Source organism: Echeneis naucrates, chromosome 15 (assembly GCF_900963305.1).
Source record: "Echeneis naucrates chromosome 15, fEcheNa1.1, whole genome shotgun sequence".
In the NCBI taxonomy this organism is placed as follows: Eukaryota; Metazoa; Chordata; class Actinopteri; order Carangiformes; family Echeneidae; genus Echeneis; species Echeneis naucrates.
Genome location: NC_042525.1, coordinates 8,683,421 through 8,699,776, shown reverse-complemented (window position 1 = coordinate 8,699,776; position 16,356 = coordinate 8,683,421).

Genomic DNA, 16,356 nt, shown 5'->3' with positions numbered 1-16,356 from the left:
GGAAAAGGCTGGAGGGTGTGGGTGAGGTGGCCAGCCGCCCAGATATGCCCTCCAAGCAGAGTTTGAATTCCAAACCACACAAGAAGTTTGAGGGTGGATGGATGTAGTTTTCTCACTGAACTGAGACACAATCTGCAGACAGCGTTTAAAAATGTATCCTACGTACCTTATGGTGCTGGTGTACAAATGACCCATCAACAGCTCAGTTATTTACTACTTCAGTTTTTCTCCTGCCTGAGGTGATAATAGCTAAAAAGCTCACTGTCCTCTTATGCATGTAAGAACATGCATGAAAGAACAGCAACCTTTTAAAGAAACCTTTAACATGCACCCACTCAAGATATGAGCCACAATCACAATGTAACAGGGAAATGTATCAGTTGTAGACGGTTGTGCAAATAAACCCCCATCTTCTCATCACACACAGACACACACACACACACACATAACCCTGCCTCGAAAAGTAATAGTAGGGATTAGCTTTCAGAATTGCCAAAATGTGTGAAACACAGATGAAGGTCTCACAAATAGTTTGACTTAAGTTTCCTATCTTTCTCTCTCTTCCTCTCTGTTTCTCTTGCTCTCTCTCTCTCACACACACACACACACACACACACAAACTGGAACTACAAACTCTGTTAGTCACTGAATAAGTCACTAACCCAATTTCACTGCAAGGGGAAATGAGAATTTAATGATAATTTACATTTTAGCACAGCTTTTATAATACTTAATCCTAAAAAATAGACTGAGTTCTTACCCACCAGATAGCTATTACTTGTCATGGCACCGTATTAGCAGCATCAGTTCCAGTTGAATGCAAGATAACAAACACATAATGGAGCTGTTTCCTTTTTATGTGATCATCTTTTCACTGAAACGCTTTGTCTCCTCAAAGTGAGCCTCGTAAACGAAGACAGGTGTAAACGTTTACCGTCAAAAGCATTGATTCTAAAATCTCTATTGATTGAAATTAGCTGAAATTTAAGATAGAACCCATAAACAATAAAAGGTTTTTGGGTAATCTTCCACTTCATCCTGCTTGTTTGGAAATAATGGTGCAGGGTCAGTCCACAGAGTGCAATGGCTAAACATCCATAATCCGACATATGTTGACACACAAATAAACAAAAGTAATCTGCAATTTAGATCTCTCAAAAATGTCACAAAAGCACTCAAAATTCGCAGCTTGAGTGCCACCAGGAAATGATAGGCCGACTGATTTCTGCCTCTGTTCAGCTTGTCTACAAAGCCTCAGGCCAGGAAGGACTTCGTCAGAGGGAACTGTTGCACGTAGTTGCTGAAATGTGATGAAATTATGTTGGAAGATTTTGGCACCACACAGTCACATAGTGTTAAACCCATAGATGCCTGTCACACCGGGCAGCGGTGAAGAGATATGCTGACAAGTATTTGCTCTGTCCTGTCTTTGGCCCTCGTGCACACACATTCACTATCACCCGAGTATTTTTCGCTTGGTGTTTGCTCTTTTTGTCTGATTCTTTCCATCTCACCTCCTGCCTGTCACTGCTGTGCCTGTTCTGGCAGCGGATGCTTCTCCATTAGACCTCAGGGATGACGCACTGGGTCATAAGGTGAATTCAGCCACACAGTCACACAATTTCAGCTCCTTGTGCTTGCCTGCCCCACACACATGTATCCTTTGCCTGTCAACCTAAACCCTTCAGCTTCCCCCGAATGTCTCTGTAAGGTAGTTTGACCAAATCACCAAGGTATCATCATCCAAGGTAAAGAGGCAGCGAGGAAAAGGGGATCCCCAAACTGAGGCAAACAGCCTTTTTTGTGTGTGTGTGGATGTATGATAGGAAACTTCCTCTTAATCTTGTAACTCACATATGCATACACTTATAAGCACAAGTAGCAGCATACTGCTAACAGACAGTTATTGTAACGGTGCCAGAAATGATCGTTCTCGTCAGCGTTTTGGTTAAAACTTGCTACCACCACGCTAGAATTCACACCATTGTCACATGTGTTTAAGTGTGAGTGTGCTCGTATATCTGCTTCAATATCTCCACATGGGAAAAATATGTTGCCTCCACTTGGGGGTGTGTAAGTGTCAGCTTCAGTCTCGTTTCAAGCGCCATATGTCAAATGTTTGATACGTGAACCGTTTTATATGTATGGACAGTTAAGACTGTTGTTCACGATATGAGAAAGGAGAGCAGGACAAGAGAGAAGGTTACAAATGAGAATGAGAAGGGAGAAAATAATTTTTGCCTTCACCTTGGCTTTACATGTCCAAGTATGGAGACTCGTATTGGCGGGTTTCATTAACTTTATTGCAAACAGGACAAAGTTAAGAGTAGCCTTAACCCATGTGACAGTGGACCACTCGATCTGTATATTTTTAAGCAAATGGGATGGAATCACTTCAAAGTAAAGTTTTGACTTTCTTTTGAAAATCTAACAGGGGCCCAGAGAGCGCTGCAGTGAAACCTCCCAACCTCAAACGTAATAGAGTTACTTCTGGGGTGGGTCGAGTAACCTAAAGCTTAATGCTCAAAGCAACCACAGCTCAGGCTGAGACGCTGCATCTCCAGCTAAATTCACATAATTGGATATGTAGAGTACATAAATGTGGGTCTTTTTGAAACACTGATGTGTTTGAATTAAGGATGTCAACTGTTTTGACGCTCACCAGATTTCTCTTGGAGCCCATCTGTGTGACTCACAACCTGTATGTGACTACTGTACAGCTAGAGGGAGTCCTTGGAGCCGTGCCAAGTGTTGCTGTTCGTAACATGAACCCAAGTGTGAGAGAGCTGTGTGTTCAGGCCATTACTGCCGAGATCTGTTGTGATTTTTGAGCAACAGATTTCATCGTCAAACACTTTCCTGTCACCCGATCTGTTTACTGTGTTTGTGTTTGTGTGTGTTTGTTTATCGATCCATCTGCTTGTCTCTCAGCGTACAATCCCAAATATGTCAGTGAGGACAGTGAGAAGCCATTCTTCCTCTTCACACTATCTCTCCATCTTTTTGTTTAGGTGTATGTGTGTGTCCACATGCCCTCCTTCCTCTTCTCTTTAATGGCCAGGGTCATCAGTTAAGCATCAGACCTCACCTCTGTTGAGAAATGGAGAGATAGAAGCTTCAACAAACAGGGAAGGATTTTCCCATATCTCAGTGAAAGATCACATGATAACATTTTTTTGCTGATGGGAGGAGAGGTCTTGGCATTTATGTCTGCCCTCAACAGTCATCATTCTACAACTTTCAGTAAGGTATCTCACTGACCGGCCAACTAAAAGCCAAACATTGATCTGTTTTGTGAAATATATTTGCTGATTATCCCGAGATTTATAGTCTATTCTGTGCACCTCAAAGCTGCGGCACCACAGCAAGAAAGTTTATTAGGGTTTTTCTTAAATGAGCTGGAACAATTGAGAGAAACCACCTAAGAGCATCTGATATAACACAGCTGATGGCTGAGTGCTTATTGTAATGGACCATCTTGGAAACCACCTGATACATTATCCAGACCACTGACATCGCGTAGCTGCGTTTTTCTGCTTCCCTTCTGTGCTGTTTTATGAGTGGTTTATTATTTAAATTGCCCTCTGCAGACCTCACAAGATTATTTTCTACAACCTTTCACAATTATCAACATGAACAGTTCTGACAAAGTTTAAAACAAGGGAGTAAGGGCTTTTTTTATGGTGCCATCGCAATAAAAGTTCTGGATGCTCTCCTGCAGTCGATTTTATGGACGCTGACAGCATTCATGGTTGTTCTAGTCTATGGTTTAAATGTAACGAAGCTTAATTTAGTCTTTTAGCCTCCTCTGATTGAGCATCTGTAATTCATATGTAACCAATGAATGAACTTTTGTCCAATAATTACATTTAGCTAAACCCAAAAGGATTATTACTATTAACAGGCAACAAAGGCTTTGTGACTAGATAGTGATGTCTAAATACATTTATCAACCATTCACTTCACCTGTGAAAGTTCTGTACCCATTAATGAAAGATTTTGGTATCAAATTTTGAATATTGCAGAAATGAAATTCTGAATATGAAGTAAAAAATAAGGCACACATTAATACAGAGTGGACAGCTGCGACCGGGCTAAATCCATTCGTAATGTTGTTCCACAGCAACGTCTGTATATTTTAGCTGTCCTTGAGCAAAGCACATGAGCGGAGTTGTGAATAGCCAGCATTTTTAGATGACTGCGCGGCACAAGTGAATTGTGCATAACTGAAAGAATATGACATATTGCATAAGATCATGAGTCCCGCCTAAATAAATGAAGGTAAGAACAAACGGGTTAATTGTCAAGTACAATGGTGCTTTTCATTAATTCAGTGGGCAGACATGCTACTGTACTGTGTTAATGGAAGAACAGCAGTCTCACATTGGCAGAAGGGTGACTGTTCCAAACCACTTCATCTGTCCTCTTCCAGTCTGGTTACCATACACCATTGCTAGTTTTGGAAAACACAAAGTTTGGAATAAGAAAAGCATAATTTTCTCCTCTCGTCGTGCTTCTCTGTCTCTCTCTCATGCACATTACCCCACACATACCAATTTGCCCAAATGAAAAATGTCAAAGCAAGACCACCTGGGTATTCCATGCCTGCTCAGAGGAAAATCTTCCCGTCTTCATCAATGAGGTGCAGTGTGCAGAGCATGCTCTGTCCCACTCACATATCACAGCCATTAGACAGGCATGTGTTGGGCCAGCTCCAGGGCAGTGCCTGCTGTTCCGCTCACTGAAGTCCCATTCAAGGTAATCTACATCAATCCAACCAATTTCACAAGTGCAAAAATGTGTAACAAGGAGAACTTGAAGTATTATTGCACTGTACAGATGCCTGGGTGAATTCAACTGTGTGGAAAGGTCTCTCTCACAAAGCAAAAGCTGTTGTGTCGAGTTGAATAAGGTATAACACACATCAGGGCTTCTTAAACTTTTCCACTCGACTTGGCAACCAAGCTCGTGAAATTGCTGATTGGAAAATTAAACATTGTTTTGTCATTTTGGTCCCATAGAATTTCATGAAATTACCACACAAGAAACATAAACAAATGGCAGCGCACATGTAACATATCTGTCATTGGAAATATGAACAGTGATGATGGGTGACAGATACGCAGTTTCCATTTACCAGATCTTTTATTAATACTCACAGCTTTGCCTAAGTTACAGTGACATTAACCATAGCCAAATAGCTGAAAATTGGGATATGAAAGAAGATACAGTATGATAGGGGAGGTTTACAGAGATGAACCTACAGAGAGCTGTCAGCTGAATCTGCAGTTTGGTTCACATTTAAAGAGCTACAGAAGGTTCAGCTGATTGTTAAGCTGCCTGGCCTTCAACTTTACTGTTCTGGTTCCCTCTTGCTGATATTTTTATTATTATTATTCCCTTCCTGCAGCAGATAGGTGGTCTGACTGAATCAGGTCTTTTGTGTGTATGTTGGAAATTACTTTATTGTTTCATGTGCCCTCTGTCAGCGTTTGGTTGCCTTTTTTTGTGGGTGCACATAAATGCTTGTACATAAAGACACAAAAAGATATTTTCCTTTCCCTCCCTCATTTTGGTCTACATAATGGGTGACTTGAATAAGTTGGCAACACAAAGAATAACCAAAATGTAATGAAAACAACTCAAAGTGTGTGTCTTTGCATGTGTGCATGGGTATAAATGCCTCTGTGTGTATGTATTGCACATGACCCCAATGACACACGCTGTAAGATTCAGAAATCCATACAGTGTTGAGATGTAGAGAAAGAGCTGCAGGCTCTAATGTGCCAGAAGTCCTGGTTGTAAACAGACCTGTCTCAGTGAGGTGAGAAAACAAGTCGAGCAGCTGTAGGTCCCTCAACGCTCGAAACAGTTTCTTCACGGTGCCAAAGATCATACAATATAAGCTGTTTTTGGATGGAATTGCTATATAGCTGCTATTGTGGGACTACTGGCAATTGTGCGTGTGTGTGCACGCATATGTGCGTATTTGTGTGTGTCTCTTTGTGTCATATCATTCTAAATTAGCAGGCTAAACCCAGGACTTACTGTAATTAATCTAAATCCATCCAGATGGGGAATAGCTTCAATTTCATCAACTCCAAGGAAGAGCTATTAGACTGTGTATTCCCAGGCCTATTTCACTCATCCTCCCTTTCTCTTTGGTGGCGGTCATTGTCCGTCTTCTGACAGTAGATTTAAAGACAGGTTCTGAGTCACAGGACAGCTGCCCCCCCCCCACCCACCCTTGCTATGTTCAATCCCATCTGGTGCTGACAGGTACCCTCTCTGTTCCTGTTCCTCTCTATATTATTTTCTTTTGGCAAGTGCTGAAGAACTCTCTTGATCTTCCTCTTCACCTTCACCCCCGACCCCGTCCTTTTGTGATTGTCACATTGGTAATTCTCTGGGTTGAGTTCTGATTATTGGAGAAGTCTGTTAGCACTTTGTGCCATTTGACAGCAATAATTTCCAATAAAAATACTCCTCCCTTCCTGAACCCTGACTGCTGTCATCCTGTATGCACAGCTTTTTATGGGGCTAATTGTTTCCACTGGATATGGTTCATTATGCATTAGCTATGGTCCTGCAGAGCTAAGAACGTACAGTAACCACTTTGTCCTGTCTTTACAAAAATTATATATTCACAACATGAAACCGCTGTTAACAAATAGTGTAAGTTCGTTTATTTTTCATGCTTGTTTTGCACTTGCACAAGCTCCAGCAGATTTAATTCTGACATCTGTCTGGAAAGCTTCATCAATTAAATTGATCATCACAGCTGGAACGGGAGCCTTCGCCTCGACAAAGGCTCATTCTTTTTCTGCAGACCTTTAAAGTGGAATCTTGGCAGAATGTGAACCCCTGCACAGCTACAGAACCAAATTCAATAACCTCTTTTCATATTCTGCAAGATCCCAGACAAATTTATTAAGGTATTTTCTGCATGCTTCCAGATGAAATGGACTCATTGTTGGCTCCAGCTGTTGTGCCATCCCGCAGTTTCTAGATATGATGCTGCTTCTCTGCTCCATAAAATGTAAACCAGCTTTTTAGGCATGTGGACCCTGATGCCGTGCTGCCAAAACATCATAGAACAAATCTGTCTCCCCTCACCACAGCCCCACCTCTCTCCATCTTGCTTTGTGCCTTGAAAATGTTAAAAAGATTTCTGCTGATGGCTGACAAGTGTGCTAGTTTGTCTCCATCACTGTTTGGGAGGTGATGGGACATTTGGAGGACAGTTAGAGCTCATGTTCCTTTCAGTCAGAGAACAGGAGAAGGTGTAATTTCCTGACTCTAAAACCCAGGTGGGCTCTAAAAATAATCTGGGCTCACTCTTACAGTTTGGAAAATGACTGGCTGATTAAAGGTACCTGAGCCAAGAGTTTCTCTGATCTGGTCTGGGGCCACCATGGGTAGCTCAGCAGGTAATCCATGGCACTAAGACAGTCACATTTAGGGATCATCATGACAGAGCTACCACAAGAAAAACAAATGGCACACTAAGAATATTAAAATAAACATCTAGGATGATCCAGGATTCAGAGTGAGAAAGCAGTGACGGGAGAAGACATTACCTGGTGTAATTAGATGTAGAGAGTCTGGGGAATAGGTGATCACAGACATCTTAACTACACATTCTGCTGTAATTAGCAGCATTTCTGCATTCAAACTCAGCACGGAGCATGAAGGCTGTCTTAAAGCACAGAGCACTTCAAAGCAACAGAGAGCTGGCAAAGACAGAGAGATGAGTGGGGAGATAGAGCAGGAGAGGCAGCACATGGAGGGAAACAATGGAAGAAGAATATCATTCTAAATTGCACTCCAGAGAGACAAAGGGAGAGACAGCGCGGAGGAGAACTGAATACACTACATGCTGAAGTTGTTATATTCTTTTTTTATTTATTTAGTCTATCTTTTCCGCTGTTACCGAACATCGTGCTTCGTTTTGGGCTCTGATGTTAATACAATTAGGGGATGCTTCCCAGTAATGTATTCTTACATCCAAGATATTTATATGATTTAAAAAAAAAAAAAAAAAGATGGTAAATGTTAATGAGCGTGTCTGTCCTTCTGTCTCTGTCTCTCTCACACTCACACACTTCAGCTCTTCCCATTAAGTTTGAATAAAGTAGCCAGCAGTTCTGGGAAGAAGTGGGCAGGGTTCTGCTCTGTGCGGCTGTTTCCAAGTATCTGTGATAATACAGACCCTGTGTATCTGTGAGCCTTTGTGGGTGTTCACATCTACATCGTTGTGTATCTGTGTGTGTGTGCGCATTTATTCATTAATTTATGTGTGCTCACAGCCTTGTGTGTGTATAATGAGGCCTTGACATTCACCCGCAGACAGAGTGCAGCAAGTGTTCATTATTTCATTTTAAAAGCCAGCAAACTGTCGGGATTTGCTGTCGTCATGCCCGTCAGCTTCTTTATACTGCTTCATACTTTTGTTTTTCCTGTCCTCTAAGATGAGACGTCGAATGAGCTTTCTTCTCGGAGTGGAGTAGTGACTCCATGCAGGTGTATGACAGCAAAATGCAGATATTTTTACTTACCTCAGGTTCCTTTCAGCATAAGCTTGATAACTCCAAAGTGCTGACTTGTCAAACAAAGTATTCCGTATCCTTGGCTCTCGTTCTCTGGCTTTCCCCTCTGAACTGAGGAAGAATTTCTCTATAATTGTTCAAATGTATGTTTTGATTAAATCATTAAAGCATTCATTGTGGCACCGAAACAAAAAAAAACAAAAAAAAAAAAAAACAACGGTCATTTATTGAAAACAGGCACAAACAATCCTGTTGGATATATTAAGTTTCTTCTGCATTTTTACCCAGATCATAAAATAATATGAGCCCTTCTGTTCTTCCCGTTATTAGTCTCAAGTTCTTGGTCTTTTTATGTTGCTCATTTCCCAAATGCTGACGCATGGAAAAAGAATTCCAGATATTGTGTATCAGATGATCAATCACTGATGAAGTTTCTCTTTATCTGAACTACATTTTTGAACAACCACCCAAACCACAGCTCTAAATATTAGTGTTCCTCTGTTGATGGATAAACTGGATTTTATTTTTACCTCTTGCCCTAATTTTCCCAGCTTTTTGTCACTTCCTATTCCTCTGCCTTTCTCCACCGATGCCCACTAGAGGGGGCAGTGGGCATGACTGATCTTTGGCCTCTGGCTGACCTGCCCTGCTGCCCAGCACTCAAGTGTTGCTCTTTCTTACACTGCAAGATTACCTTGAGCTTCTGTAAGCGTGGAAGAGATTTACCCAGAGCTTTCAGGATGTATGCCTCATTCCTGATGCTTTAGGGAGCAAGTGCACCTTGAGCAGTCCTGCAGGTGTTAATTTGCTGTGTGTTTTTAATCAGAAAACACTTTTCTGTGTATATTTAGCAGTAGCAGGTCATACCTGCTACTGCTAAATGTTGAGGAAGAGAGCACTGTCGATGGGGAGTGGATGACAGGCTGGAGTATTGGCCTTCGGGACTCTGCCATCTGCTCTGCCATCTGAAGGCAGGAAACTGGCTGGCTTGATCTCACTTTCTACTATAAACTCCACCGGCCGGTTCTGTACTTCAGCCACAGCAAGAAATAAGCTTCCTAACAGCCTGAAATTCTGCTCACACTACGGGCTACACCCAGGCACACTTGGCACATGGCCCGAGCCCTCACTTTCATTTATGATTACAGTCATTTTCGTATGATGAGTGTGGGAGCAGCGTTGCTGTCGGACTTAATGTAGGAGACGTGCGTTAGTCTGTTTCTGCGGAGCGTGATTACTTGGCATTATAAGGCTCATTCGATGAAGGTTAAGGAACATTACCGTGACAATAATAAAAGCCTCTCCTGGTCCACCAGCTGTATACCTGGTGTTTCTTGTTGCTTGGATGCCCCAAACTCCTCACCACCGACCTTCTCTTAATCCTTATTCAGAAAGAGCCGGATCCGATCATCCTGTAAACAAAGAGCAGCCAGATAACTGGCAGGCGGCTTCGCTGGATGTTTGATGCATTAAGTGCATTTTAATCTGTGAAGAAACTTGGCTGCAAGAAGCGGACTTTACAGCCAAAAAGCACATCAGAATTTATTTTTTTCTCTGTCTTTTTCTTTTCTTTCCCCTGACAGGCTCATTTTTCTTCTCTCAGTAGGACTGCTGCTAGTGGTGGTATCATTACACCCCGCTACATTACAGAGCACTCTATCATGGGGCTCCATCCAGCAGCTTTCATACTTGTTGCTGTCACTGTCACTGACAGGGCTTTACTGTACAAAGTCCTGAAAGCTCATAAATACGGTATGTTTAACAAGTCAACCTTTTGTATCTGGTGTCTCCCAGTGTGCTGCGTGCGCTGCCAATATTTTCAGAGCACCATACCAGGACGGGAGCTCTGTGTACACAAAACGTTTAAAAGCCGTGGCTGTCATTCACTGAATGAGGACTCTTTTATTTTGCTTTCAGTGTCCTCCGCTAACCCCAGCATTCATTCAAGATGCAGTGGAGATGATGAAGTCCCAGTACTCTTAAAATCACCTGTTATGTAAGATGAACAGAGTCCTCTCTCTTTTCCTCTCTCTCCCTCGCTTCCCCATCTCTTCTTGCCGTTGAAGATTAATACAGCGTCATCTGCGTCCTAGCAGGACCCTCTCATTACTGGAATGAGGCCCTTTTTCCCCCGTAATGTTTTCACTTCACTGTCAGTAGAACTGCGTGTGAATAATTTTTCTGTTGGTGAACATAATTTACTCACCTCCTCCTATGATAATCAATACTGCTCAGTCTAATCTGGATTAATAGCAGCAGGTGGAAAATTGCAGCTACAGCTTTGGAATGGAAATACAGTTTTAGTCATTAAAATTTTTTATGTCTCTGAATCTGTTAAGTCATCGTTTAAAAAGGGAAAATCATGCTGATATAGTGTAACAAGCTCGTATTTTGTTTGGCTGAGTTTCACAAATCTCTCATCACATACATTACTTGTTTTTTTTTCTTGAAATGCCTGATCTTAGTTCTCTGATCCAGAAGCAATGGCAGAGAAATCCCAAATAATCGACTCTGATCCATTTGAAAACAAAAGCTTTTTTAGATTGCAGCGCTTTTTAAATAAGAAGCAGATTTAGCTGACATCATCCAAGCAGAAAGGGAAAAGGCTCATTTTAGATGACGCCTCAATCGGCACTGACAAGCTTTGGAATCACCCAAGCGAAGCATGAAATCACATCACCATATTATGGACATTAACATGGCTATTTGTGAGCTCGTGGCTGCTGATTAATAATCACACACTGTAGTTTGGATGCCTGACTCTGTGGGAAATTGATGTTTGCGTTTGATCAAACATCACAGCATGAGCAAAGGCAGCACCGATCCAAAGCATTTATTTTAGTTTTAATGGCTTAAATTAAATCTTGCTTCAAATAGTGTGACATGATAGAAGGATAGAAATACTTTGTGTCCAGCAGCAGTTTTTGTTTGTTTTGTGGATTATTTGTAATATATTTCCACTGCAATCTGAAATATTTTTAAAGACTATATCCCCACAGTGGAGCAGCTGTTTAAAGCCTTTCCACGTGTGTCCATCTCTGACCTGCAGCGGCGCAGAGATCTTTGGGCCATTTTATAGAGCTGCACAGTCATGGAAGGAAAAAAATTATGAATCATCTCTCCAGATAAAGTGGGGGAAGAGACAAGCTTTGTGGACTTGTAGTTTTACCGTTCCTGTTTACAAATCCAGCTTCATGATTTTACAGAGCTCAAGATTAAAGCTGGACAGACGTCGGCACCAAATGACAATGAGCCAAGACTCTCATGTAAACAAAGTGACTGTGTTCGAGCAGGCAGGCACAGCCATTACCTCTGCGTGTCTCTTTAAACAAAGCTGAATATGTCTTTATATGGCAGTGCAGCACCGTGCAAGTGAGCGATCTAGGCAGGAATCTGTTGGCTCATCTCATTTGTCTCCTTCCCTCTGGCAGTGGGCATACTGAAGGACCACGGTTGTCACCACAGAATACAATGAAAATATTATTATTCCTTAAGACAGCGAAAAGCCTGGGAAACATCATTTTAATGGGCCTGCAAAAATACAATGGGTGGCATTATAAAGTAGGAGCAAGATGAATGGCTTGTGTCAGTCTCTACCAAAATATAGTCATAACCATCGCTTGTCATTTGTCATGATTAAAGACTCAGTGCCTGCTTTCACGGTGCAATGCGTAACAAGCGCTCCAATAACATTTCTCTGTGTGTAACTGAGTTCAGTTTACATGATTCAATGATGCATTTAAATCTTTGCCATCTTTGCTCTACATCTACTCTGTAATCCTGCAAACCATTTATAATGCCACTTCTTCCTGGAGCAACAAACTGGCAGGGGAATTTCATTTCTTCTGAGCTATTTTCCTCAGTGCTAAATTAACATTATTGTTGCTCACAGGGGATTATGTTAGGACAAATCACATCCTCCCTGTCTCTCCATATTTCTGTTATCTGTCTCTTTTGTCCCCCTCCCCCATTTTCCTCCCTTGCAATCCCTGCCTCTCATAGCTCAGAGGATCTAAATCCTGCTGATGTCTCTCTCTTGAACTGAAATTTATGATAGGAAGATCTGTCTTGCTTCCAGCGCGCCACTCTGCCATTCTAGCTGTCCTGATCAAATGCATTGTAATATTTTCAGCCGGGCATATACCTCTACACAGCTGGATTAGCATACACTTCGGTTGGCATTGTCCCAGCGGTGCCTGTGGGGGATCATTTGTTCCCCCCTGACTTTGTCATAGCAGAACAGCTGTCAAATCGTATGTGGATTACTACACGGAGGAAGTTTTTCATCATGGCCCATGGAAGTCATGATAGGCAACACACGGAGTTGTTGGCCTCTTTGATTTATCCAACTTAACCGCAGCCACATTGTCCCTGTTATTTCTCAGTCAGAGAAAAGAGACACTCGCTGTTTTAGTTTTGTGTAACCCTTAAACACAGGTCTTCCTCTTCCTCTTCCCCTGTTATGGCCCATTTCTTGCTTCTCATTCATTCATCCTTTTTCATCAACTCATCAGTCAGTGCACGTGCAGATTTTTTTCCAAATGTCATCCTCTCAAGTTTGCTGCTGTAACATGCAGATGAAAATGTTCAAGTTGCATTTGACAGTGTCTCTCACAAAGTGAGACGATATCTAGGTTGGTATGCGACATGGAACTACCCAGCAGTGATATCAAATAAAAAGAACATCCTCTGGCTCTAAAATGAAGTCTTCAACTAAGATTGGATCGCAAATGAGAGGGAAAGATCAAAATTTCTCCTGGATCAGGCCAGCTGCTGAAAAGCCACACAGAAACCAAGTAATCCTGCCTGTGCTCGAGAAAGACGGAGCGAGCATGTGTGCCAGACAGGTCCAAATGCAGACTCACTGAAAAAGATGACTTGTGGAGTTTTATTTAGTTCGCCTTCAGTATCTGAAATTTTGGAAGGCATTTGAGGAGAGGTTTATTTGCTTTTAAAGATTCCAATTTAATATGTTTTTTTGGTCTGAGAGTTCTCATTTCCTGTCATGTTGGAAGAGAACAAGATCCCTTTCAATGTGCTTCTCTGACAGTATCTGTGTATTTGTGTGTGTGAGATTCTCAACTTGTGGTTAAGTCAATAGGGGAAGGGTGTTTGCGATGGCAGGATGCCCAGACGAACTACAGATTGAAAACACAGCATACATGAACACAAATCTCATGCATCACTCCCTCTTTGTACAGGTAGTATGTGCACACAAAGCTAAAAGCTGATGTCACTTTAAGACACTTGCAGGCTGCACTATATAAACAAATCTGCTCCACTGCTGAGCTCTGACTAGCAGAGTATAATTTAGACTGTCTGCTCCAGGAACCCAGACCTCGCAGGAAATACAATCTGCACGAATAGTTTTCAACTCTGATTTGACTGCCAAGGAGGGGGACAGGTCAGCATTCCAGGACAGCCCAGTCAAACACACACACACACACACACACACACAGCTGCAAAAGAAGACAAGACTTGTCATGACAACAACCAAACTCACAACAATGAAATTTCTGTTATTGTGTGGGAATGTCATTTTAATTTCTGGATGTTTTATCCAAAACCTATTCCACACACATTAATACACAAACGTTCACAAACACTGAGAGACGGCAGGCTCATTCAAACACGCTTTATGCGCTGTAGGAGTTGGGTCATTCAAAATGTGGATGACCACCAACTGTTCCAGTGTCTCCACTCACATTCATTGTTCATTGTGAAGGGCCCACAAATCTGAGATCAAAAACAACTGTAACAAAATTGATACTGACAGTGAACAGAAATGTTTTACTCTAATGTATTAATGAGCTTGTTGTGCACAAAACCCTGAAAAAATCTTTTTGGAAAAATAATTATTGCAGGAAATAAGTTAACTTTTTTTTTTCTTTTTTGTCTATCCTCAGAAAAATGCCTGAAAACTATTTTATCAAGTGTGAGAGCTGGTCAGGTGGATTCAACACCACAGCGCAGGTGATGATTTGATTAATCTGACAGGTCAAAACCACACTAACCAAGACACTCCTGACAAAAAGCTTAATGCTACCTTCTAGCTGCATGTCTGAAGACATGAAAGCAAAGAAACCACAGTATTACTTGGTGTTTTCTTTGGTTCTCTTTTTCCTCTCGTTGCAGGTTCAGTATTGCCATTGACAGTACTTCAGAGCACAGGCTTCAAATACAAACTGGCGGTTTCGGAAGGACAAGGAAACTGGGAATATTTTGCTGGAATAAATATTTCATGAAGTGAGAGATGTGAGAAACCCTGCCTCAGGTTAGCATGGTAACATGCATAAGCTGAACATGTTCACATGGTGATGTTAGCATTATGACACACTATGTTAGCAGTGATCCCTAAGTAGATGAAGCTGACATGAAAACATCCATTAAATCTCAATATATCCTGCCATCCATGAGGTCTGTGGTGAAGATGTAGCACAGAGTTCTGTCAACTAGTGTGTGTGTGTATATGTTTATGTGAAATGCTATGGGTCTTTATTATAATTTCAGACTGCAGCAAAGTTATTATTTCTCCTTTAAAGTACAGATTCAGACAAACTGGAAGGCTGTAATAGGAAAGGAACTTCTTTCATTATGTTCTCAATATGAATAGGAATGCACATTTTCTCCCATAATGGAAGTTTGAAAGTAACAACCCAGTAATTTTCTTCAGTGGGTTTCTTCCAATCTGTTGGAAACCAGGAGGACAATCAACACAAAACCAAATCCCCATGTTATTCCGAACTTATTCAGCATATCGCTACATAAACATTTCTTTGTCAATCTAGAAACCAAATATTAACATCTGACATCTGTGACAAAGCTACAAACACACACACATACACACACACACACACACACACACTAGCGGTTTTGACAGAACTACAACGTCACCACAGACCTCAGCAGGATGGATGGCAGGATATCTTCAGCATTAATGATTGCAGTCATGTCAGCTTCATCTACTCTGACTTCACTGCTTATAAATCATGCCATAATGCCAACATGCTCAGCATATGCATGTTACAATGCCAACTTGAGGTATGCTAATAAACGGCACACACATTCATGTTAAATTATTAAGAATGGTCATAGTTTGATACAGTAGCAGTGTGATAGTAAGCTAAGGCTAACCAAGTGAAAGAAAACAGATGGGCTGACACATAGGACGTTGTTCTGTAGCCAGAAGATGTTCCATGTATGTTTACCCCAACACCTCTGCCAGCCTGCACTCCCAATCAGTCCCATTTTAATTTCTCTATGGTCTGCTCCTTCTCTTTCTCCTGGTAATCCAATCACCATATTCCATCTCCCTCATTTCCCCAGTTGGTCTTGGACGATACGGCCACACGTGCTCCCCCTGCTGGCTCGGTGCATTCCTCCACTGCACACCAGTCTTCCTGGGAAGTCTAGCAGCAAGATCGGGGGCAGCAGGCTCAACCAGTCCGGTGTCGGACCTGAATGTTGCAACATTCCAGACAGCCATCTGAACGCTGCCAGATCTAAGTGGTTGCGCTGAAATCAAGCCTAAGACTCGGGTGTATTGCTCCACATCAAATCTAGCCCAAGCATTTTAGTCTGGATTTGACCATCTGTTCAACTCCTTTCAGTGCTGACTGATCATCACCATGTGTATTTGCAAACCGTCACCTGCGGTTTACCTGGCAGTGGATCCTAAAACACTCAGCCAATCAGAGAAGAGGACCAACTTGTTGGTGCTAAAGCTCCAGAGAGCAGTCTGTGGGAGAAGAGATCGTTTTTGGTGCTTAAAACCACAATCATACCTTCTTATGGAAAACGCAGTGTA